General features: G+C 36.8%; 1 protein-coding gene across 1 annotated transcript in view; it reads left to right on the top strand.

The window, feature by feature from the left end:
- The window catches only part of LOC306888058 (cell migration-inducing and hyaluronan-binding protein-like), a 145890-nt gene continuing 119636 nt past the window's right edge, over positions 1-26254 (top strand). Inside the window, exon 1 of the mRNA XM_079446179.1 lies at positions 1-122. The gene's annotated coding sequence lies outside the window, so the exon portion shown is untranslated. The remainder of the gene's footprint in view (positions 123-26254) is intronic.

The following is a 26254-nucleotide window of genomic DNA, read 5'->3' as shown; positions in this document are numbered from 1 at the left end:
GTAAAGCAGGAGTCTGAAGGTGTGTATAAATATTAGTGTGTCTCCAGTGCTGTCTTATGAACTCATCCCGCGCATCAGCTGCTTGTAGTCCGCACTGTTTCCGTGGAGCTGACACGCTACAGGTTGGTCTGCACTTTGGACATTTATCTTTGTGGGTTTTGAAACTCATGAATGATGTCACTGTATACTTTCAAGGGTACAAACCTACAAGTGCGCTTTGATTTCTGCGGATCTGTATCTCACTGGTGGCGGCGAGCGGTGCGTAAATGTGCGTCCTTTCTCATTTCGTGCCATCCGTTGCGCGCTCGTGTTTTATCCAGTGGCATTTTTGCACAGTGTCAACAAAACCGGCGCGTTTTCGCAAGCGAGACCGCTCAGACATTGCATAGAGAAACCTATTTCAGTTCTGGGAGTTTGCGAGTGTTTGTGGCAGCATGTTTCACCGGTGCAAGTTCAGACATAAAGAACGTTAACAGCTCGCGATTGCGAAATGCGCATCATTTCACTTGTGCACCTGATCGATTTGACAGTTTCATCTGATTCTGATAGTCGAGATAAGACACCGACACTGACAGACTGCTATCTTACATTCTCATGTAATAACGGTTAGATAGCACATGTAATGTGATATGAGAATGCGGTACAGTAGGCTATATAATGTGCAATAGTGTATCATAGTTAGGGGCAGATATTAAATCTTATAATGTGGTAACGTATAGGATTGTTTAGTGAAGTATAGTGTGATGTGTGGAGTCAGCATAGTTCTATGAGGGATAGCATATTGTGCCAATGTGCAAGGGTAGTATGGTATAATACAGTATAATGTGGAATCATAGAATTCTCTTTTGATATATATATACCTCAAATATAAACATGCACCTTTACCTTTCCAATGATACCTGGAAAGTAGGACCCTGTGAAGGACGACGGTTTCCACCCATTTCATCATCATCTTGGAAATCAAGGTATGCAATGCTTTATTACTCTCTATTGTGAATGTGACAGTATTAAAATGCATCCTTCCACTGGAAATGGTGTAATTGTGCTTGTGTAAACCAGTTAGTCGGGAACGAATTAGATCCACATTCCACTCAAAAAGCCATTAGATTGTGATGTGATGTTTCACGGTATCAAAGACAAAGATGATTTCCATACTTCACATACTGTGAAAAAGGTCCTTGTTATGGCATCTCCGCCTCTGTGGTCACCAGACGAATGGCATGGTACCAAGCCAGAAGTTCATGTGTTGAATTCACTGCATGCAGCAAGTGCACGCAGACTCTTCTGTGTCCAAACAATGCAGACCGGCAGCAAGTTGTTTTCATGCATCTGTGAAATTACAACCCCTCATATGTGGTGCCCAGCAAGTGGGCAGTTGTTTTTTTCAAGCCCCATTCATCAGCCACTAAATGGTGTGTGAAATTGTAGAGGGCAGATATTTCTCTCTCTAGCTATGCTGTGCGAGAGGGTTGGAGTTTATTTATTCCTTTAGACTACTTGTTAGTGCAAACAAGTAGTATTAAACCTTTTGTAAAAGTGTTATTTCTTGGTGCATAATTCATAGAGTTTGTACTCATTTTTAGTTTTAACAGTTTTAGTAATTCCCCAGCTAACAAGAAACGTTCTCAGAACGTTCTGACAAGGTTCTCTCAAAGTTACAAACTAACATTTTCCACTTAATGTTAATATGACGTTATTTGTTTTTTACTGACGTTCTCAAAACGTTTGCACAATTTTTTTTTATTTCATGTTCATTTAAAATTTTTCGAAGTGGTTTCAAAACATCCAGAGAACATTCAAAATGTAACATTCTCATAATGTTTGCATGTTCCCTTAACGTTCGTATAACCAAGAAAATGCGTTTAAACTTAATGCAACATAAGCAAAATGTTCTTAGAACACATTTTTGTTAGCTAGTCATCTTAAACTTTTTATTTCAGTTCTTACTTTCATTTGAGTTTTTCATATAATATATATATATTCCTTTATTTCAGCCTCTGAAAAAAGTGAAACATGAATATAAAATAAAACATGAAATAAATGTAAAATATAAAAAAAAATTTTATTTTATATATATATATATATATATATATATATATATATATATATATAAATCCCAGCAGTAGAAACCAGGATATCATAAAGACTTTGGGCTTTGCACAGGCGAGAACATTTTCTGTGCAAACAATGTTTAAATCACGTGACATTCCAGGGTCCAGATTTTCATGCCGATCTGTATGATGGCCAGGGATGTGTATCATTAAGGTTTTAACGGTATTACTACTCTTACCGATACTGCTTATCGATCCGGTACTTTAACGGTATTCTTATCGGTACTTTTTGTTTTACTTTGTTTCTTTGTTCATATTCTTACAGTATCTTATCTTATGTATATAAAACACTGAAAATGCCTGCACTTCATCAATTTGTAAATGCAGGTATTTTTAGTGTTTTATATACATAAGATAAGATACAGTAACAACATGAACAAAGAAACAAAGTAAAACAAACTGACAAATACAATAAAACAAACACACAAACAAAATGAAATAAACAGTGCTTTCATTTTTCCATGAAGGTCTACTAATATTAATGTTCAGGTAAGTAATAGTTACAAAAGTAATCAAATGTAAATGAGCGCTGCATAGTTTTCACTGTATGTACTGATAGATTTATGTTTATTAAAGCTATAACGTTGTTCAGATTAAGAGCTGTGGCTGATTTTCTCTTTGCATTTTGTTCTTTGATTAACATTGATGGCTCAAGCTCCAGTCTGACACTTTAAGACAATATACTGACACGCATCCGATTTTCTCCCAACTGTTCTCGTCCACTTAAAACAGAAAAGTGAAGACTCTCATAACCGGCCATTTTGACACATTGTGTGTGTATTTTTTTGGCATATTTTTGTGTTATTTCGACGCGCCCGAAGCTCAAAGTGTACTTTGCTTGTCCGTTTTGGAGCACGCCGCCGCGCAGGCACACGCGCGCACACACATTTCAGCCTGGGGAACAGCATCACTTGTGCAGATTGTACTTTCAACGTTTTACTATCAAATATGTCCTGCAATGTAGCAACAGTAAAGACGGCATTTTATAACAATCACTGATTGAGCTGATTCAGATATTAAGTTATGGTTCGGAGGAACGAATCCGCGCCGCTATGAAGGGAAGGGAGTTGTGAAGAAATGCGGCTATAATCCTTGGAAGCCAAAATCGAGAAAAAAAAAAAATACTTAGCTTAATATAACAGCCACAAGCCTAAAGTGTGAGCAGATGTTTGAATAGTTGGTTCTCTCTTCTATCATAATTAAACAGGACTTTCATGTTGCGTGTGCTGAAGCTCCTCCGCATGAGCGCGATCTGGCTTCTGAATTGCGCATAGCAAAAATGCATCATAGACAAATGTTTGAATATTATTGCACATAAAAACAGCTGGCGACATTATATATATATATATATATAGAGAGAGAGAGAGAGAGAGCAACAATAAATGTATGTGTGTTTTCTTAATTTCTCCAATACCGACAGAAGTACCGATAACGTCAGAGCTTAACGATACTCCGGTCTTTCATAATTTAGCCCCGAGACCGATTTAATACCAAGTTTCGGTACCCATCCCTAATGGCAGCTACCCATGCTTGAACTTGAAACAGTGGCATGCACATTTGAACGCAGTCCAGCATTTCAGCTCTGCAGAGTTGGATGTTTTATCGAGAGCTTTCATCTAGTAGTAACTTGCGTATTGTGTGCAGGGGTCTTGTGTGCGAGTGCCAGTTATTTTAGGCTGTTCATTAAACACCTATGAGATGCAATGGCTGGCTTCAGGCTGACCTAGTTGAAGACAGGTGGAGGTGGACAGATGTCCTGTTGCAGAGTGTGTGCATGTATGCATGTGTGTTTAGGACATAGTGTTCGAATTTGGCCGATACCTCCCTATTGCAACAGTCTTCGAGTCAGGTGTATTGGGTTGTAGAGTGTTCCAGTTCGGTCAGTTTTGAGGTTCTATTTCAGTTAGTATGCTGCTTTAGATAGTAGACAGCAAGGCAGATGACTAGGTTTTGCAACAGAGCCCTCTGTATTCCCAATGCCTGTGTCTCTCTCTTATTCTCTCTCTTTCATCCTTTCTCTTGCCTCTAGGCTAAATCTAGGTCTGAGTTGTAACTAGCTTGTAACTACAGTCCACGCCTGACCACAACAGATAAAATCCTTGAAATATCACTAAAGACTTATGAAAGCGTACATGTCGTAGCACCTTATCACCAATGACTTCCGTTTCAAGCTGCAGTTGGAAAAATATCATAAATGGCATTTTAAAAGCATTGTCAACCTTTAGTTCATGACTAACTTATGAAGTCATTATTTGCTCCATTCCTTGACACCCACATATCAAAACACATCTGTAATTATGAAAGGAATAGTTCACAGAAAAAAAAAATAATGTTCCCAATCTGTATGCTGTTACTTTTTTCAGTGGAATATTTGAAGAATATTGATGCAGTTCTTTTCCACTCAATGACAGTTCATAGTGACGTTGACTGTCAAGCTGTTATTTTGGTATTTTTTATACTGTATGTGCATATTATTGTGGTGTTTTGAATTAAGGTTTTGTTTTGCGCTTTTATCATTTTTTAAATCTTTAAAAACTTTTTTATCTTTAATTTGTAATAATTTCAGTTTTAGTAATTTTAGTACTTCAAATTATTTTCAGTTATTTGTTTTTCATTCAAGTTTTAAGTTTTTCATGTAATATTTATATTTTACTTTATTTTAGCTTTATTTCAATTGACATAAACACGATTCAGTAGTAGTAGTTTTCATTAACCCTGCAGTCAAGCTCCAAAAAGAATAAAAAACACCTTAAGGAGCCATTCATATGTCTTAAGGAGGCATTCTTGTGTTAGAAAACATCTAGACGCAGCAGAGCAGAAGGGAATAGAATGCAGGGGTCTAACTATTTTTAACGTGGCGTCTTAAAAATGTGGCGCACATGGTGTCAGATGCTGAAAATCATCAAGATCCTTCGATTGTTGAAAGATGTTTATCTTATGTATTATATGACACTGCAAAATGCAAGAATGTATCTTGATTTAATCATTTCTATAAGGACCATAAAATAAATGAATCACAAGAATCATTTAGTATACTGAAGTCATAGAATAGCTTTGTGTGAAGAACACATTCGGCCGAAACAATCTCAGTGTGTCAAGACGCCATTTTCAATTTAATTTTGATTCAGCAGATGGGTAGATTATTAGTGAATAACCACTTATATTTCACTCTGTTCCACACATAAACTTATTGTATGACTTCAGATGTTTTGCAGTGTAGTATGGAAGCCCATTTCTTCTACAGAATTAAAAAAAAAAAACACACTAAAAAAAAATGGTGATTGCAATCTCACAATTCTGAGTTTATATCAGAATATACAAGAATTTTAATTTCAACTCAATTTCAAGATATATACTCAGAACTGTGAGATATAATCTCGGAATTGTGAAACAAACTCTGAATTGTGAGATATAATCTTTCTATATATAAACTCAGAATTTCAAGATATATACCCAGAGATATAAACTCAGATTTTCTCTCTCTATCTATATATACACACACATACAGTGGGGCAAATAAGTATTTGATACACTGCCGATTTTTCAAGTTTTCCCACTTACAAAGAATGGAGAGACCTGTAATTTTCATCGTAGGTACACCTCAACTGTGAGAGACAGAATCTAAAAAAAATAAAATAAATAAAATCCAGAAAATCACATCGTATGATTTTAATTAATTTCCATTTTATTGCATGAAATAAGTATTTGATACAATAGAAAAATAGAGCTTAATATTTGGTACAGAAACCTTTGTTTATAATTACAGAGGTCAGACGTTTCCTGTAGTTTTTGACCAGGTTTGCACACACATACAGGTCTTCTCCAGATCTTTCAGGTTTTGGGGCTGTCGCTGGGCAACACAGAGTTTCAGCTCCCTCCATAGATTTTCTATTGGGTTCAGGTCTGGAGACTGGCTAGGCCACTCCAGGACCTTGATATGCTTCTTACGAAGCCATTCCTTAGTTGCCCTTGCTGTGTGTTTGGGGTCATGGTTATGCTGGAAGACCCAGCCATGACCCATCTTCAATGCTCTTACTGAGGGAAGGAGGTTGTTGCCCAAAATCTCACGATACACGGCCCCATCCATCCTCCCCTCAATACGGTGCAGTCGTCCTGTCCCCATTGCAGAAAAGCACCCCCAAAGCATGATGTTTCCAACCCCATGCTTCACGGTTGGGATGGTGTTCTTGGGATTGATTCTTCCTCCAAACACGGCGAGTGGAGTTTATACCAAAAAGTTCTATTTTGGTCTCATCTGACCACATGAGCTTCTCCCATGCCTCCTCTGGATCATCCAGATGGTCTTTGGCAAACTTCAGATGGGCCTGGACATGTGCTGACTTGAGCAGGGAGGGGGACCTTGCGTGCGCTGCAGGATTTTAATCCATGACGGTGTAGTGTGTTACTAATGGTAACCGTTGAGACTGTGGTCCCAGCTCTCTTCAGGTCATTGACCAGGTCCTCCCGTGTAGTTCTAGGCTGATCCCTCACCTTTCTCAGGATCATTGATACTCCACGAGGCGAGATCTTGCATGGAGCCCCAGTCCGAGGGAGATTGACAGTCATCTTGAATTTCTTCCATTTTCTAATAATTGCGCCAACAGTTGTTGCCTTCTCACCAAGCTGTTTGCCTATTGTCCTGTAGCCCATCCCAGCCTCGTGCAGGTTGACAATTTTGTCCCTAGTGTCCTTAGACAGCTCTTTGGTCTTGCCCATAGTGGAGAGGTTGGAGTCTGATTGATTGAGTGTGTGAACAGGTGTCTTTTATACAGTTCAAACAGGTGCAATTAATACAGGTAATGCGTGGAGGATAGGAAGGCTTCTTAAAGACAAACTAACAGGTCTGTGAGAGCCAGAATTCTTGCTGGTTGGTAGGTGATCAAATACTTATTTCATGCAATAAAATTGAAGTTAATTATTTAAAAATCATACAATGTGATTTTCTGGATTTTTTTATATTCTGTCTCTCACAGTTGAAAATTACAGATCTTTCCATTCTTTGTAAGTGGGAAAACTTGACAAATCGGCAGTGTATCAAATACTTATTTGCCCCACTGTATATATATATATATATATATATATATATATATATATATATATATATATATATATATATATATATATATATATATATATATATATGTATGTATATGTATGTATATATATATATATATATATATATGTATATATATACAGTAGTAAACTCAGAATTTATATAAACTCAGAATTTCTAGATATAAACTGCTATTGTGATGTTTTTCTCATGATTGCAAGAAACAAAGATCAAATTGTGAGATAAAAAGTCAGAATTATTCTGTGGCAGAAGTGGGCTTCCATAATATAGTGCACAAGTCGTATGAACTTCTATGGATTTTTGTTTTTGTTTTTTGACATCCATAGTCAAAAATAAAAAAAAATGAAAATGAGTCTTCAAAATGTCTTCTTGTGTGTTGCATGGAAAACAATTACAGCATGCAGGTTTGAGATGACATGAGAGTGAATAATAGTGAATAATAGCCTAATTTTCAACTATTTGTTTATTTGTAGCTAGCACATTTTGGTCAAATTGTATTCATAAATAAAACTGCCACACGCTGACCGACAGTGCACCTGTCGTGCTTTGTATGTTTAGTGCGACTGAATGTGTGTGATATTTCCAGTGCAGTCTGAGCTTTGGCTTTGGCCTGCCGCAGTCAGGGGCATTGCGGTGTTCATCCACATAATGTCATGACACTTACCTCAGCTCATTTCCATGTAAATGAATAACTACACGGGATGTGGAATATTGACATGAATATTGAAAACAGCGAGAAGATGCCAAGTGAATGTACTGATTTATATCTACAAGAGGCCCATCTCCATTTATCACAGAGCTGGAGCCAATTGAAACGTGTAAACGAATTTAGATTTTTTTTCATGTGCGTGAAATTTGATAGATGGGTTAATTTGCGTTTGAGGTGTAAATGGAGGGTCTATTAAGAGGGTCTGCTAATTGGTTAATTCTAGGTTCTGGTTAAAAGCCGTACCTGTGTGCTGTCAAGGGTTTATAGATTCATTTTGCTGTCATATTGTAGAGCGTAAGAGTGCTGATTGAGCTATAAGTCTCGAGAGGCTGTGAATTGTGTAGCGGTTTTAAAAATGGATGACTTGTGGATGGTGCGTTATAAAATGGGGGCAATATGAAACCATATGTTGAGGAGTCACCTAACAGCAAGTCAAATTGTAATACTGTACGATTTTTGTTTTGGTTTAGTACTATCCTTTTAGAACTGGAAATCATTGTTTAAGTAAAGCTTGGCAATGCAAAATTCTCGTTGATTTTTAACACACTTTTTATTTTGCCAATAAAATAAAATAAAATTTAAATTAAATTAAAATGCCATGCATGTATTTTTATTTCTTTATTTATTTATCTTTACTTGTATTTTTAGTAAATTAATTTTTGTTTCAATAAATAAAATTGAAACATTTAATTCAACATAAGGTTAAAATGTCTGTTTATTATGTTTTGATATATGGGTGCCTGTAAATGAAAATGATTAAATATATATATATATTTCTTTTTTTTTTCCTTTTGTTAATTTAGTGAAAAAGAGTATGTAATATCTTATATACTTTTAAAATAACTTATGTTACATTTTGAGTCTTCTTGGCAATGACTGCTGGAAAAAATAATCTTTTTATACCAGTTTAGGACAAATGCATGAATACTGTAATTTTTATTTTGTTAAATCGCCCAGGCCTATTTATAACACGGCAGGAATTCCTCCATAACAAGGCAAATCAGTGATTTAAATGACCGGGCACATCTAGATTACTCCTGAAGATGAATGGCTTCTTTGGTTGCCATGTATAAACAATTTGATTTCGGCCATATACGCGTTACAAAGCGCGCCGGTGCGTACAAGCATCTGCATGTTTACAAGATCGATGAAAATCACCCTGATTAAATTTTTCACCTTGATCATAAATGGACCCAGCAGCATGAAGAAGCCACACGTGTGCGTTCATTACTTATGACCAAAGATCGCTCGAATCCATCCCGAAGAGCCTCAAGGTTATGAATTTGCAGGTGTATCCTGACAGCGCCATATCTCTCGAACGGCGTATAATCTCTCGGTTCACGAAATGAACAGCAGGTTTGTCAGGGCTGACGCCTGTCAGAAGGTAGAGTAATTCATTGGCTGTCAGAAGGCAAGCAACAGCTTCGTTTTCAACGCAGACGGTCAGATGTTACCGACAAACAAGGTAAATTGAAGAGGCTTGAGGAATACCAACAGCTCTCTTGGCTGGAATTGAAATAAAACAAGAGTCCACTGGCTTCCATTTGGGAAATGCATTTTTGGCACTGAAGACTTTTGATGAGTCTGGTGGTGTCATTTCACAACAAGTCATAAAACGAACCATCAATTTGTAGTAAAGTCAGTAAACAGTAAACTAGACTGCTGTCAGAAAAATTATTGTGTGAATTTTTGTTTAGTAGTAGGAATTTAGAGCTGGTATATGTATTTGTGAATGTGTGTGTGTGTGTGTGTGTATATATTTATGATTATTGTGCTAGCAATATAAAATTATTTGACCATGAATTCAAAACTATTTTATTTATTTATTTAGCCATGCATTAAGATGCATTATTTTAATGGCATTTATGATTCAAATTTTGGAGGGTTAGATTTGATTAGAAATTTAATTCAAAACATCAAAACTCAACTTGTTTTTTTCCACACTGCACAATAAAACTGAGTCTGTGTATCATTAGGTAAATATTGCCGTTTATTATGTTTTGATATATTGGTGCATGTAAGTGAAAATTATTAAAAATGTTCAAAAACATCTACAGAAATGTCTGTGTAGCATTAAGTTAATGTTGCTGTCTATTATGTTTTAAGTTTAGATATATTGGTGCATGTAAATGAAAATGATTGAATGTTTGCCTTCCTTGTGTTCAACATGTCTTAAATACTAAAGAATTTTACTTGGCGTTACACATTTTGAGTCCTCTTATGATCATCTATCTATCTATCTATCTATCTATCTATCTATCTATCTATCTATCTATCTATCTATCTATCTATCTATCTATCTATCTATCTATCTATCTATCTATCTATCTATCTATCTATCTATCTATCTATCTATCTATCTATCTATCTATCTATCTATCTATCATAAAAGTGCCTTTGCTTCCATTCTGAAAATGCATTTGTGGCACTGAAGATGTTTGATGAATCTTGCAGCTATGTGGTGTCATTTCGCAACAGGTTAAACAACTAACCACCAATTTGTGGTAAAGGAATGCAATGCAGACTTGACTGCTGTCAGGAAAATGACTGGTGACTATGAACCAGCGTATACCTGGCAGGAGCAAACACCTGCTCCAGGCCGCTAATGTATGGGTTGCTAGGAAAGACAGCGAGATTGCTGCATGAACCTGTAATAATACAGACAGTAGTATCCCCTCAGGATGCATGTTAACAGAAGTGTTGCATGCACAAGGGCTGCTCGCTTTCTCCAAGACTGGCTCATAGCCCCTCGAGGGATCTTTGTTCCCCAGGATGGAGAAGGGTATCGGGCCTCTTATCGCCATCTTCATCTGTCGTTGGGGTTGGAGTTCCGCCATCTGCTAACAGACAGAAATGGAGCCATATGTCTGAGGACACGCTGACCCTCCTAAACATGCGTGTGAGCGATGCGGCTGTCTGTTATCCTGGCATCCTGGCGGCGTGTGCAGAGGTTTTTTTTTCAGATCCTCGCTTCAGCACAGTCTCAGGGTTAAATTATAAATAGCAATGACAGATAGACAAGAACATGCAACCAAAGATGATTTATGACATGAGAGATGCTGCTCAAGTGTTTTCTCGTGTGAATTGCTTGTGTTTGTCGGGATGCTGATTATTGATTCTGAAGGGGGTTTAGTTTGGGGGAACGCGGATGATCTGTAATTCAGCTGTATCCTGATTAACAACAGCAGCAGGGTTTTTTTTTATAAGGATCTCTAGTTGAGACAGATCTGGGAACATGGAAATCAGAATTGATTGTTGAATTTTAAACTCGACTGAAATTATTCCAGTGATCTTAGGTGGTCTGAACTGAGGTGTGAACTGGGCTTGCCATGGTACACTCTTAAATATAAAGGTTCTTTATCGGCATTGATGGTTCCTTTAAGAACCTTTAACGTCAATGGAACCTTTCCATTCCACAAAAGGTTCTTTATAGAGGAAATCGTTTTTTAGATTATTAATATTTTCTGTATGGCATCTTTGCCAGAACCCTAACCAGCTAATATCACTTAAAGTAAACGATGAAAGTCATGATTCAGTTCCTTAACCCTTTAAAGTTGTGATGTAATGGAAGTGATGACAGATCTTTTCTTCCTGTACAGTGAAATGGTTACTGGAAAAGGAAAGAATGTAAGGTGGGGATTTGGTTCTATCCATTTGTTTGTTGATTGGATGGAGGCAAATCTGAATGTAAGTTTGCAGTTTATTGTAAAAAAAGAGATGGGATTTAAGCGGACAAAAACTATTGAAGAATATATTATATATGTTACTAGAGAGAAGTCTTAAATTTCACCTGAAGAGATTTTGACAAAATTGCAACAAAAATGACCTCATATCACCACCTAGGCTCTAACCAGCAATATTAAGGTCCATTCACATCAATAATGATAACTATATTAGCGTCCACACCAATCAGTGCACAATAATATTCTGTTTATTATAAGTGCACTGCCTTTATGTTGTCTGCTGCTTTAAATGCTCGAGCTCTTTAAAATCAGGTGGATTCTGATTGACTGTCAATGTTTTATCATTCATCAGTTGGAAAAAATGTTCTGAAAGTGATTTCAGTGACATTGTTCCTTCTTTACAGTTGTGGTGTGGATTTCTCTATTCTTGTAGAATTAGAACTTTGTTAAAACCTTATCATTATAGTTATCATACTTGGTGTGAATTGGCCTTTAACAGTATTGTCGGTTTGAGCACTGGTGATAAAATTATGACGTCTTCACATGCGTTTGGTTTAGATGTCAGCATTCGGTTCAAGCAATTGTCTGAGACCAATTCAACAGAAAAGGTGGTCTGGGGTAAATTTCATGTGAAAATCTAGAACTACATCATTATTGATGACATAAAATTAGCATTTCTACATGCTAGCGGTCACATTTATTATAACACAATGCATTTCTCATTGCTGCTTGTCTCTGAATTACTTGCCTTTGGAGAGCAGCTCGTGTTCTTTGCATCTGTTGCTTGCACCTGTGTCAGTGCCGTTCTGTGTGTAAAGTTTTGTCTGAAAATCCAAAGGGACAAATATTTCACTAACACCATGAAACTAGCATCTTCACCTTCTCTAGTTTGTAATCTATAGCTACAGTAAACAGCTGCCGCTGTTGATGATGCTAACGTACCTTACGGACCCAAAAAGTCCAAATACATTGCCCTATCAGACTCCACTAACTGAAACCATCTTGTTTGCCTTATGTTTTCTCTGAATTCCCAAAAAAGCACCTGCTGTGGAAGATGCATTGCTTCTATAAGCACTCACTCTAAAACTCAAAGCTAAAGCCGTTTCCCCAGGGCAAATCCAGCATCTGCTTGTTCCACTTAGCTGGACTCAAAAATGCGCTTCATATTTTAGTTTGTGACCCCTAACCCTTCAGGCCATGTTTAAGGTCTTGTAATATATTGCAGCTTGCCTGAGACAGAGAGCTAAATATAGTCATTCAGCCTTGTTATTGTGTTAGCATGGTGGTTAGCAGCTTATAAAAAAAACAGTATTTAGACGTTATTCCTATACAGATGTCCTACATAAAATGCATGTTTAAAATGATATCCTGCTGTTGATGTGAATTTGGCAGTCGTTTGAGTGCAATAACAACTTTTGACAAGTAGCGCAATTAGCGCAGTGGCTAATTGCCAACCTGTTGTCATATAAGGCGGTGTGCTAACTTTAGTCATTCAATGCATGTGATGCAAATACAGCACATTTTATTACACCCCCTCCACATTTACCTACCTGTCAAGTGTACCACTCACTATCAGGAAGTGGCTGCAACAGGAACGTGTTTGATTGTAATAGTTTATTAGAGAATTTCTGCTAATCTGCTAATCCTAACAGTTTATTGTTTCCTTAGTTAAGGTAGAAATGCAACCTCTGGAATACATGCAGCACTGAGAGTTAATTGACTCTGTTAATTTAACAGTTATATGAGTTACAACTGGTTTATTTTCCATTAGTGCGGGATCGAATCATGGGGACGCATTTGGCATGCTTGTTTTCCCTCCAGCATGTTGAAGACCCCTCTAAAAGTGTGTTGTGGTGACTTGAATGGCAAATAAGCTCCATGTTCTTTCAAATGCAATCTAGCTTGTATTGTGTGCAACTGAGTACATTCCTTACTAGAGGTCACCGACTGCCGGTTTTCCTCAGGGAAATTATCACAGACAAGGTCAAAAGTGATCTGTGTCTTGCTTCAGATCATGATCTACTTACTGTCTGGCAAATATTGTTCTGGAACACGGAACATTGGTCAAAGAAAAAGGTGACGGTATCATAAAAGGCCTGTACATTGTTGTCCCAAACAACCAATTGTCACTCAAAAAGTCTCTTATAAGGTTGGGGACTGAGGACCGATTTTCAATTAGAATGAGTTTATTTAAAGAAATTTATATAAATGAATGGTTTTCATGATATTTGGTTCCGTTAGTGTGTGCATTGTTCCAAATAATTTGGTCAGAACACTGTATAACAATCCTTTCTGAATCTACAGCATGTAACATTGGTAAATTATTATTTGGCATATCATTTTTTATGCATAAATCTACCAACTGTAGCTAGTTTTATGCTGTTTTATGCTTATTTGTCAATGGGGTTAAAAATGAATACACTTATTATTTCGCATATATTTAGTTCTCACATAACTGTGTCTTGGTTTAAAGAGGTTTAGATATTTTTCACTGGAGAACAAGACAAAATTGCTGAGAAAATAGTTAGAAAAAGATGCAGTGCACACTGCACTGCACTGTATTTTCGTTTTATTGCATGCACAATAAGATTTGGATGAAAAGAAAGATTATTATATATTTTTTAAATCTTGCATAAAACTACATTTTGTGCATCATTTAACTCCGATTGCAATCTCACAACTCAAGTGAAGCATAATGTACATTTCTTTTGCCAATGCAATGCAGATTATTCACCGATTCGTCACAAATTCTTTAGCACCTAAGTGTTCAAGAATTTTTTTTGACAACATAAAAGTCATTTAGTTTTAATGCTTTCTAAGAAAATACAACAGGTTCTGTGCTTAAGTTGCAGTTAGTTGGCACTAAGTTACAACTTATGCGCTACTAATTTGTGAATGTAAACATTCATATTTGATACAGTTCCTTAACATTTATTATTTAAAAATACAGTTTGTTCGATTCCATGATTATATATCACCTTTAACAGTTATAGGAGTAAAAAAAAAAAAGTTTTAGCAACTGTAAAATGCATTGTTAACCAAAAGTACTTGTGTTCACAGATTTAAAAGCTGCTTATCGGGCCAACAGATGTAAAATTAAAGACCTACTAGCTAGTTACTAGCTGGTTAAAGTGGGATTTTACATCATTCATACGATTTCCATTCATAACAAACCCATCAGTCAAAAAGTTTGTTGGCAAGTCCTTGAGAGGAATTTAAAAAAATATATATATATATTCTTTTTATAGGGAGTATAAAATCAAGCGATTGGTGGAGGTATAACGTGGCAAGGCTCGGGCAAACGGAGCGATGAGTTGATCTACGGCCTTAATTTCCTCCATATGGCCTTGAGTGTAAAAGTTATTGCTTGATTTCAAACACATGCTTTCTCAGGCCAGTAAACCTACAGGATTGTGGGATGTCAGTCGAGTCTGCTCCCAATGAACTGGAATTAGCTATTAGCCAGCGTACTGTTGTGTAACTCTGACTTTCAGCTGGATTTTTGCCCGAGCGTTGAAGCCAAGACTGAAGCCTTGGAGCTCCACCACGAGATTCCGCTTAAGATAAACACTTGTCTGATATGCACAGCTTTATCATTGACTCTATTGTCATCATTTCAGGCATTTGACTAACTCAGTCCTTGTTAAAAACCAATGCCAGACCTGTTTTCCTGCGACCACCTCAGGCGACTTAAGCGGATTTGCAATTAGAGTAATGCACAATCATCCATGAAATCTCATAAAACAACATTGAATTAAAGAGAGCTACAAGAGACTGAGCAATTTAAGTAGGAAAGGTGGTAAGAATGAGTACAAAGAACATCTGAAAGCAATACTTAAACCAGGCCAATAACCTGATTTAGGGGGTCACACGCGGTCTGCGGGGACAAGAGAAAGATTTTCAAATCATTAGTGGCTCTTAATTGAATATTTTCCTCCTTTTGTTCAACACCGTTTCATTTACAAGCTGCAATCGTTCCACCTTTCGTGCTTCCAGTGTTTTTAATAAGATTAACACTGCAGTTTAAGGTGAAGTCTCTGCAGATAAACATTTCGGTCGCTGGAGAGTTTGAAAGTATGACATGCTATTGTATTTTGAAGTCAAACGGTGATAATGGCGCAAACTTCAAACCTTATAATGAGGTATTGACACTCTTGAATAGTGAGGCTGAATAAAATCTGAAGGTCAGCCGCGGTGCAGAATTTTTGTCTTTCTAGGCTGCTTATTTTTTTGAGGTATCCTTGGGTAAAGGACAACTTTTGTCTGCACTTATGAACATTGGCTTTTTTAAAGATATTGATAGAGTTTTCATTTCTTTGATTGTTTGTGTTTTGTTTCGGAAGCAGCTTTTTTCCCCCTGTGACCTTCAGCCTCATGCACTGAACAGATTTAGTAGTTTATTTGTACAGTGAGTCACACACTACTGCTGACGTGTTGGCTTTGTGCGTGTGCGAGTTTCTGTTTGAGCTAACCTGGCAACTGTCACTCTCTTAGTTTGGATTTATCTGTTTTCTCCGTCTCTCTGGCTCTCTCCCATTATTCTTTCATCTCAAAAGGCAACTCAAAGCCAACATTCTTCCCTTTATTGCTTTGCCTCCTCCTAAACAGTATTTGGATAATTAAAAAAATGTCTGAATGTCATTTCATTAGAAATCTACATATCAAACCAAGTAGCATCTGCACTCAAATGCTGCGGGAGTTTTTTAATGTTGCTTTTCTTCTTTTATGCTTAATCAACTGATATTTTGGATGATTTTTGGTGGATGAATGAAGTCAGCTCTTCTCAAATTCAACCTTAACCTCTCTAACATACAAAATAGGCAATCGTATTTAATGTCATGCCCGGGGACTTCTGTTTTTAGTAATTTGTAAATTACAAAGAGTGTTAAAGAAACTGTAAAAAGGCCTTTCAAAGTCAAATTTTTCCACTTTATCCTCCTCACTACTCTTAAAAAAGTCTGAATGTCATTGCATTAGAAAACTAAATATCAAACCAAATAGCATCCTCGATCAAATGCTGCAGAAATTTACTTTTCTTCATCATCTTTGCTTAATGGCTTTTAATCAACTGGGGTTTTGTTGGTTTGTCGTGAATACATGAAGACAGTTCTCAAGTATATTTAATGTCAAGCCTCAAGACTTCAGTTTTTAGTAACTTGTTTATTACAAAGTTATCATTTCAAAGCATTATATAAACTGAAAACTCATAGAGTGGCCCTTAATAGTATTTGGGCACTTAAAAATGTCTAAATGTCATTGCATTAGAAAACTAAACATCAAACCAAGTAGCATTTGAGCGAGAACGCTTCTGTGGTTTTTCTAATATTGCTTTTTTTCATCATTTTCACTTAATCAGCTGGTTTTGGTGATTTTTAGTGGATATATAAAGTCAGTCCTCCTCAAGTTCAACCTCAACTTCTCTAGCATACAAAATTATTTCAGATCCAGTAAATATACACAATAGCATTTAATGTCATGCCTGAGGATGTCTGTTTTTAGAAAATTGAAAATTATAATTAGTTATAATTTCAAAACATTTTGCCACCAGAATTAGACTCCCACTCCTTCAGTGATATGCCCCCTCTCTGTAAACAATAAGCAAACCTGCATGTAGGCAGAAAGTGATTCTGATTGGCTAAAAAGTGTAGACCCCTCCCCCTGACTAGTTTAAAAAGTCTGCTTGTGCTGTTTTTCTTTCAGAAATGCCATTTGGTTTGACTTTTTTTTTATCTAACGCACTGACATTTTGACAGTTGTAAGTGTAACTTGTCCAAATAATTCTTTAGATTCAACTCCACCCACAACATCCCAAGAAAAGTCCCAGCACTGCAGTTTTGCTGCTCATGCAATCAGCTGGCTGCTCGGACTGACCTGTGGGTCAAGTCAATAGTCTCTCTGAAATCCTCACACATAGCTTACAGCAGCAGGTGCCGCTGGCAATTCAAAGGCCCAGCCACGTCGCAGCTGCAGTGCATCAGCAGAAAACACATCACCACACACATCTGCTGGTGTAAATCTCAGCTGAAGTCTGCCAAGATACACAGCACCTATCTTTCAGAAAGCTGGATCAGGCAGAATACTTGTCCCTGAAGGTGAGTGATCTGTTTCATGCTCTAATGGCGACTTAACACCTGAGAAGAAGATTCAAAATCCCATTGATTACCTGCAATGATATCATTTCAATTAATAAAGTCAGTTTGCAATCCATTTTGTTAATGCAAAATGTTTTTGAGTAAAAGGGGTATTCATTCAAAATTGGAAATTAAATCAATTGGACCATTTAAAAAATTGGCATTGAGAATAATTTATTATATTTCTGATAAAAAAATGCACTGATTAATAATGCACTTATTAATCATGCGTAATAATACTAGCAACATGCATGAGGAAATAATAATTAAGGTCAATTTCTTGTTGAATCAGTAGTGCATGTTCAAACAGTTGTCATAAAAATGTCATAAAATGCAATAAAAAAATAGAGAGAGATGTGGAAACGGTATAAAAAATGTTGAGATTTGAACTTGCGGCCCAATTGACTGACACATTGACTTTTTATTCATATAGTTTAAAACCATGGATCTGTTCAGCTTTGAAACTGACTGGTTAATTACAGTGTCACCATCTAATTTAATGCGTAATTTAAATAGAAAAAGTGCAATAGTGAGTTTGTATTCACTGATTATGCAGTTTGGGGTTGGTACATGAAGTCTCTTATGCTCATCAAGGATGCATTTATTTGATCATAAATACAGTGTAAACAGGAATATTGCGAAATAGTATTGCAATTTAAAATAGCTATTTTCTATTTTCATATATATTAAAATATTATTTATTCCTGTGATGCAAAACTGAATTTTCTGCATCATTACTCCAGTGTGCAGTGTCACATGATCTTTCAGAAATCATTTGCTGATACGTTTGAATGGTAGGATATGTGTATGTAAGATAGCTGAATGTAAAGATGTATGTGCATGTCAGAATCGTGTTTCCCTTGCATGCCGCGGGTTACCGTTGGAGGCTTGACAGGGCTCCTGCCAGAGGAGGTTGAATGCCTCCAGCAGTGCATTCAGAAAGCGCCTCGGGGAGCTCGGGTTAGTTACGCACGTATGTTACATTATGTGAACTTCATGTATGGAGAAACAGCCCGATGCAGAAATAACTCAATTAAGCCTGTTTTCTAACCCCCTCTCTCTTTTTTTCTCATTATATAACATATCTGATGAACCAGCGCTTTCTGACTGAGTGCACAGTTTTGCTCTGTGCATGGAAGAATGTTAAAATTGCAGGGTAAAGGGTATTTATGGAGATGAGTGTCTGTATTACACTGGGAATCCACCTTTCACCAAGCCAGTTTAAAGCCAACCCCATTGACCAGAGGAACTCAGACTGTCTGAGCTGCTGTTGAGTTACTCAATATCAGATTACAGCTCAATGTTGCAGTGCACTCGAGACATTTGATCAGAATGCATGTACCTCGGGAATCAACCCATGACTAAATGACCAGAGACGACTTTCACAATGTTTGATGACGTATGTCCATTTTCATTTAGGAGAGTATAGTGACAACACTGCTGGAGTGGAGTTTATAGCATCATTACACAACTTCCCACATAGTTTTAGTGACATACTCTAAATTATTCATAGCAATATTAATTTTAATTGCAAAAAAACAAAAAACAACAACAACAACAATTTTTTTGAGAGATAAAAATCCAAGTTATTTTAATTAAATGTATATTGGATTTCTTATGGGTCTTTTATAATTATTTTAATTTGTTATATATAAAACACGTTGAATTACTTTATTTATGAAGTGTGCTATGTAAATAAAGACTTGCATAGCCTGAAGTGTTGGATACATACATGAATGGAAGTACATGTAAATTTGGCACCTTCCTTTCTTCTGACTACTGACTGTTATCCATCTTTCTCTTTTTCCTACATGGAAATGTTACAGAAACTTTGCAATGGCTTTTTTTCTTTCGCTATTGTTGCAAAAGGCAATGCTGCAATTATGTTTGCTATGAAAAGAATACACAGACTGTTATTAGTAGCTGAAAGCACTATATAATTAGCTAAATTTAAAGATGATGTACATAAAAATATTCACTCAGTAAGACTTTTTAAAAGAAAGTAATACTTTAATTCAGCGAGGATGCACTAAATTGACCAAAAGTGACAATGACTTTTATACTGTTACAAAATATTTCTATTAAAACAAATGGTGCTCTTTTGAACTTTCTGTTCATTAAAGAATCCTGAATAGAAAATGTATCACGGGTTCCACCAAAATATTAAGTTTTCAACATTGATAATAATCAGAAATGTTTCTTGAGCAGTAAATCAGCATATTAGAATGATTTCTGGGGGATTATGTAACTGGAATAATGATGCTGAAAATTCAGCTTTGCATCACAGGAATAAATTACATTTTAACATACATTCAAATAGAAAACAGTTATTTTAAATTGGAATAATATTTCACAATTTTACTGGATTTTTTAATCAAATAAATGCAGCCTTGGTGAGCATAAAAGACTTGTATCATAAGCATTAGAAAAATCTCACTGCTTGCAAATCCTTGTTGTTATAAAGTATCTCGCTACCATTTGAACCCTTCCTCAAGGTTGCAGGTTCATCTTGTTCCAGAGGAACCGTCTGCTGGCTTGTTTGGTTAGTTTGTTCATCATCCCATCCTCAAACCACACTGCATGTCAGCTTCAAAACAAACCCTAACATTAACTCAAGCCCATGTCTTGTTTTTCACTTGATGCTTTTTCTCTAGTCGTTACCAAAAGGGTAATTTTATCTGCTGTTCATCACTCATTCAACTTCTCTTGAACTTTCTGAAATGATTCTGTCCTAGGCAGCGTGATAATTAGCAGCTATGGAGATTTGCGCACCGTCATCCGTGGAGCGTGTGATTGTGATGCTCCGCTTGCCGTGCAATCCCGCCATCTGATGGTGGTTCTGGATCTCGGGCGGTGGTGGTAATTACCGGAAATGATTTAACTTGATCGTGGCATCTTTTCTGTACGCTGCCGCTCTGCCTCGTGTTGTTTTGTTCATCTCTCAGCGGTGGAGGTGGCTGTAGCTCCGCTGGTCTTCCAGCGCGTAATTAGGAGTCTACAGGTGCAACAATAGACCCAGTGGAGGGCCGGAAGAATGATTGGCGCTAATGAATTTGGTACAATGGTGTAATCAGTGCTGAACATGGCCATGTGGGTGTCTGTGCGTGCGTGTGTGTGGCTTTCTGAGCTCTTTTGTTCTGTGTGAATTCTGTCCAGGTCCGCAGGGAGACTCTCTGCGCCGCCGCCTGTCCAACATCTCTGCCTTACCTTCACACCGATGCGTTTCTTTCTCTCCTATTCTCTCCTTTCTCTTTCGTCCTTGCCATCTCTTTTACATGGGTTTTTCACATGCAGATTCCTCTGCTTCACAGTCCTTATCTACTGTCTGGATGCAGTATTGTTTAAAGTGCTGAAATATGTTTCTGTTAAGGGCATTTTGTGCATGCGATGGGTCTGTGTCTCTGTGGTAAAACGATAACGATCTCCTCCACAGAAATGGCAGTCTTGCTCCTCAGAGCAAGTCTTGCTTGCTAGTAGATCATCCAAAATAGAACAATTTGTCATCCTTTTCTTATTCCCATGTATTTTCCTTTATATGTGAAACACAAAAGGAGATGTTCAGTGAAAAGTCAGGGCTGCTCTTTTTCATACACTGTACCAGGATGGTGAGTTTTACTGCCAGTCTTCAAAAAGAACCATAAGCACAATAAAAGCACCACAAATGTAGTCTATGTGACTATATATTGATGTACTGTTTTTGAAAGAAGTATTTTATGCTTGCTAAAGCTCCATTTATTTGATAAAAAATACAGTAAAAACAGTAATATTGTGAAATATTATTACAATTCAAAATAACAGTTTTCTAATTTAATATATTTTAAATGTAATTTATTTCTGTGATGCAAAGCTGAATTTTCAGCATCATTACTCCAGTCTTCAGTGTCACATGATCTGTCAGAAATCATTCTAATATGCTGATTTGATGCTCAATAAATATTTCTTATTAATATCGATGTTGAAAACAGCTGCACTTTAAAAAGAACAGTAATTATTTGAATATGTATAAATAAATATATTTACAAATTTACAATGGCGTTTCCTTTTTCCCCCCACCCAAACATGAAAATGCTGCATCGTGTGACTCTATCAAAGCCAATCAGAACATATTTGATGTATTAAATATAGGTGTGTTCGACTTCATGCAGCGCCGTGCAGACGGATCGGCAGCTGACTTGAAGCAGTGCATGCCGGTTAAAAAATTTGTCCGACTTGAACTGGCACCGACGCCACGTCACTGTCACGTGTAGCATCAAAGTACCGCGATAGCGTTTCGAGAGCAGCTGGCTGACTCAACTGGCGCAACTTATTCAGAGCGACTGCGGGAGCGCTGATGACGACACAGCTGTTTCATGATTGGCCAAATTCACCACATGACAACAATGATGTGTGTTTCTAACACCTTCAATTCCAATACTGCTCACAAATCTGTTTTTAGAACAGTAAAGGCTTTTTTACTGTATATTCTCAATGCTATATTGAGTCACATTTAATAAAAAAAACACTGATAAAAGCAAATATACCCCTAATTTATTGGTATTTAAATAGTATATGTTTATGTTGAACTTTATTCTTGAACACATGGCCCTGTATTAAGCAGTATATATAAAGTGTTTCTGTTGCTCATGAAAACATTTCTGAAACGTCCGTGCATTAACAGATATTGTTATTCACATCATCTGTGACAAGAGTATCCAAACACCACGAGAGCAACACTACCGGGAGCGGAAAGAGTCGGACTTCACGTCTCTGCTTACTTCCGCCCCCGACTGCAAGCGGCTACTCTCGCCGATAGGTCTGTTCGAACACACCTAATATCTTTATGTTGAGCCATATGTTAAACCAATGATTTGACACCATCAGCATCATACATTTCAGTTATCATGTGACCTTAAATCTAGAATATAGGTCATGTGGACTACTTTTATTATGATGCTTTTTCAGTGCTCAGTAGTAAAAAATACATCCACGTTTATAATATGTGACCCTGGACCACAAAACCAGTCATAAGGGTAAATTTTGATTTATCATCATCTGAAAGCTGAATAAATAAGCTTTCCATTAATGTATGGTTTGTTAGGATAGGACAATATTTAGCCGAGATATAACTATTTGAAAATCTGGAATCTGAGGGTGCAACGAAATCAAAATACTGAGAAAATTGCCTTTAAATTTGTCCAAATGACGTTCAATGCATATTACTAATCAAAAATTAAGTTTTTATGTATTTACGGTAGGAAATTTACAAATATCTTCATGAAACATGATCTTTACTTAATATCCTAATGATTTTGGGCATAAAAGAAAAAATTGATCATTTTGACCCATACAATGTATTTTTGGCTATTGCTACAAATATACCCCAGTGACTTAAGACTGGTTTTGTGCTCCAGGGTCACATATGGAAAACAGAAGCTCAGACCTTTTTGCCCAACATCTTATTATGTTTTCCATAGCAGAAGGAAAGTCAAATGGCCTTGGATCAGCAGGGTACATAAATGATGACAAAATTTTCATTTTGTTGGTGGATTTGGTGGGTTTTACATTTAATACCAAATACCCATAACTAAATTTCCACATTTTAATATTATTCAGGCAAAATCATTTCACATCTGCTTATAAAACCATTTGATCTTGACTCTATAGGGAAGGGAAGTGGTGTGTGGCCAAGTATGGTGACCCATACTCAGAATTTGTGCTCTGCATTTAACCCATCCAAGTGTACACATAGTAGTGAACCCGGAGCAGCGGGCAGCCAATGCTGCGGCACCCGGGGAGCAGTTGGGGGTTCGGTGTCTTGCTCAAGGGTCTCACCTCAGTCGTGGTATTGAGGGTGGAGAGAGTGTTGGTTATTCACTACCCCACCTACAATCTCTGCCGGACCTGAGACTCAAACCCACGAACTTCCGGTTACAAGTCCGATTCTCTATCCATTAGGCCACGACTGCCGCTATATTTACTTAGCATAACGTTCAGTAGTAAAAACACACTCAGATTCAAACTGCTCCCGTAGCACTTTTCTCCACTCCTCGCCATGTAGCCAGACACTGACCCACATATCTAACCTTTTTCTCCAGGGCTGGTTAGTTTGCCTGGCTGTTAGAAAGCACCAACCCTGCACTTTGTGGCTGCTTTAGGATCTAATTTTGACTCCACTGCTATAATTCAAACCCTCAATAACCGAATACTTCAGATACCATACACATTTCATATATAAACATACCCTCCGATATTAAAAATACAGTTGCGCCATTCACAAATATGAGTATGACTGTGAAAATAGCTCACACCTGTGTTTGTGGCGCCAAGCTTGCATTATTGAGTCCCTTTATGTCTGAATCTTTGGAGCTCTTTAAATCACAGATTATGTGCTCCTCTCCCACAATCACGAGGAGATGGTCCCTGTAATCAAGGTCAGTCCACATGACAATCATAAGATACACTGTGGCTCTGAGTAAAGAACAAAACACCTCTTGTTTACAACTGAGCATCTTTCACAGCTATTCAAGCCTACATGAAATAAAATCTGAACCCATTTAATTGTATTTCTTATATAATTCTGCGTTGCACCATCCACTGTATATGTATGTGCATATGTTTATGTATAGTGTGTGTGTGTGTATTTTATTTTTTTTATGCATTTAGCAGACGCTTTTATCCAAAGCAGCTTACATTGAATTCAAGTTACAGTTTTAACATTTTATCAGCTTTTGCTTTCCCTGGGAATCGAACCCATGACTTTGGCTTTGCTAGCGCCATGCTCTACTATTTGAGCTACAGGAAAGCATGTATTCTATACATATGTCCATATCTATATGTCTATGCCTATGCATAGGTGTATTTATAAGCATTTGTGCATGTGTGTGTGTGTGTGTGTGTATATATATATATATATATATATATATATATATATGCATGTGTATGCTATGCATATGCATATTTTTATGTATATGTTTGTATATATCTGTATATATGCATATGCATTTTCATGCATATGTGTATGTGCACATACAGTATAGTATATACTGTAGTTTCGGTTGTTTAAAACATAAATATATTGTTTTTATAAAAAATGTAGAACAAAAAATGTAAATACATTAAATAAAAGGTTTCATCATTTTAAATGAATCATTGAAAGATCCAGTTCATAAGAGTCATTTGCTTATGAATCAGACTCCACTGCTCATGCCGTATGTTTGTTTTGTGTGTTTGCAGTTTGTTCAGCTTAATCGAAAGATATGTTTCCTTGTCTTCTTAGAATTCATCTATGCATGTTATTCAAAGAAAACAATGTTAGTTTAGGTAATTTTATATAAATAAAAAATAGTTTATTCCTCCTCTGAAATGACTTTCATTTCCAGGCGACAACACCAACCCCTCTTATTTTAGATGGAAAATGGTTTGAGACTAGCATATCATGTTGACTTTAAAGATAACACATTTAACACAATGCGTTTGTAGTCGCAATAGAATATTCAGCAGTAAATAGCATAGAATAGTGATTTGGTTTTATTATTTCGGAGGCAAAAAGTTATTACAAAATGTTTTTTTTTTTTTATTAATACGCATACACTGATCACTCATGCACAATAAGACCAGGAGCATTTGTTTAGCATGCATATAGATTCAGATTTGTCTTTTAGGGTACATTTGCATTTCCACATCCTCTCATACATCCAGACGGTCCCACACATTCTCTATGTTCTGGCATGATTTCCTCTTTAAATGCTTTTAATGGGTATATCTGGGAAGAGGCAGCGCAGGCAGCAGAGCTTGGATTTTGTTTTGCGGTCTTGTGGGACTTGTGTATTGTTTTGCGGTGCCTCTGCTCTGAGCTTTAGGGTGCGCGGTGGGACGAGCAGAGCTTGAAAGGAGTGCGTGAGGCATTTTCTCCAAGGAACGAGGAAGGCAGTGCCTTCCCACCAAATTTGGATGAGAAAATAATAAACAGTACAAAAATAAAACAAAACAAATATTATGTAATACGAGATGAAATAGTGTGGACTCAAAGCACTCAGTTCTCTAAAGTTTCACATGAGCAGATGAAGTTTCAGAGGGAAGCAGCATCTGCTTTGAGCTCATCGGGTCCTAAAAGACACATTACATGCAGCCTAATAATCCGATCATAATTCTACTGGAAGCTTACTTGGAACAAAAAAAACATCATGTAAAGCAGCTCAGTTGAAAAAAAAAAATCTGATTGAGCTCGATTCAAATGAAGTTTATATCCGACTGAAATGGCATACATCTTAAATAATCTGTTTAACAGAACAATTAAATTGTAAACATCAAAATTTTACAATCTAATTGTAAAAACTCTTTCAGAGACACTGTGCCACATATAAACATTTTATTTGAATTGTTTGAAGTCTGTGCATATTAATGGGTTATAGAGGGTTCACAGTGTGGCGCATACAGATAAAAAGTGGGCACTATGATTGGCTTGTCACCCTGCAAATCTGTACGATAACTGGTGTAAATGGATCCAAATTAACTGAATAGATGTAGAATATGTTTTATATTATTTTTTATTAAAGCAGTAACAAATT

The sequence above is a fragment of the Barbus barbus genome, assembly GCF_936440315.1.
Source record: "Barbus barbus genome assembly, chromosome: 2".
Taxonomy (NCBI): domain Eukaryota; kingdom Metazoa; phylum Chordata; class Actinopteri; order Cypriniformes; family Cyprinidae; genus Barbus; species Barbus barbus.
This window is presented reverse-complemented; position numbering and strand designations above follow the sequence as displayed.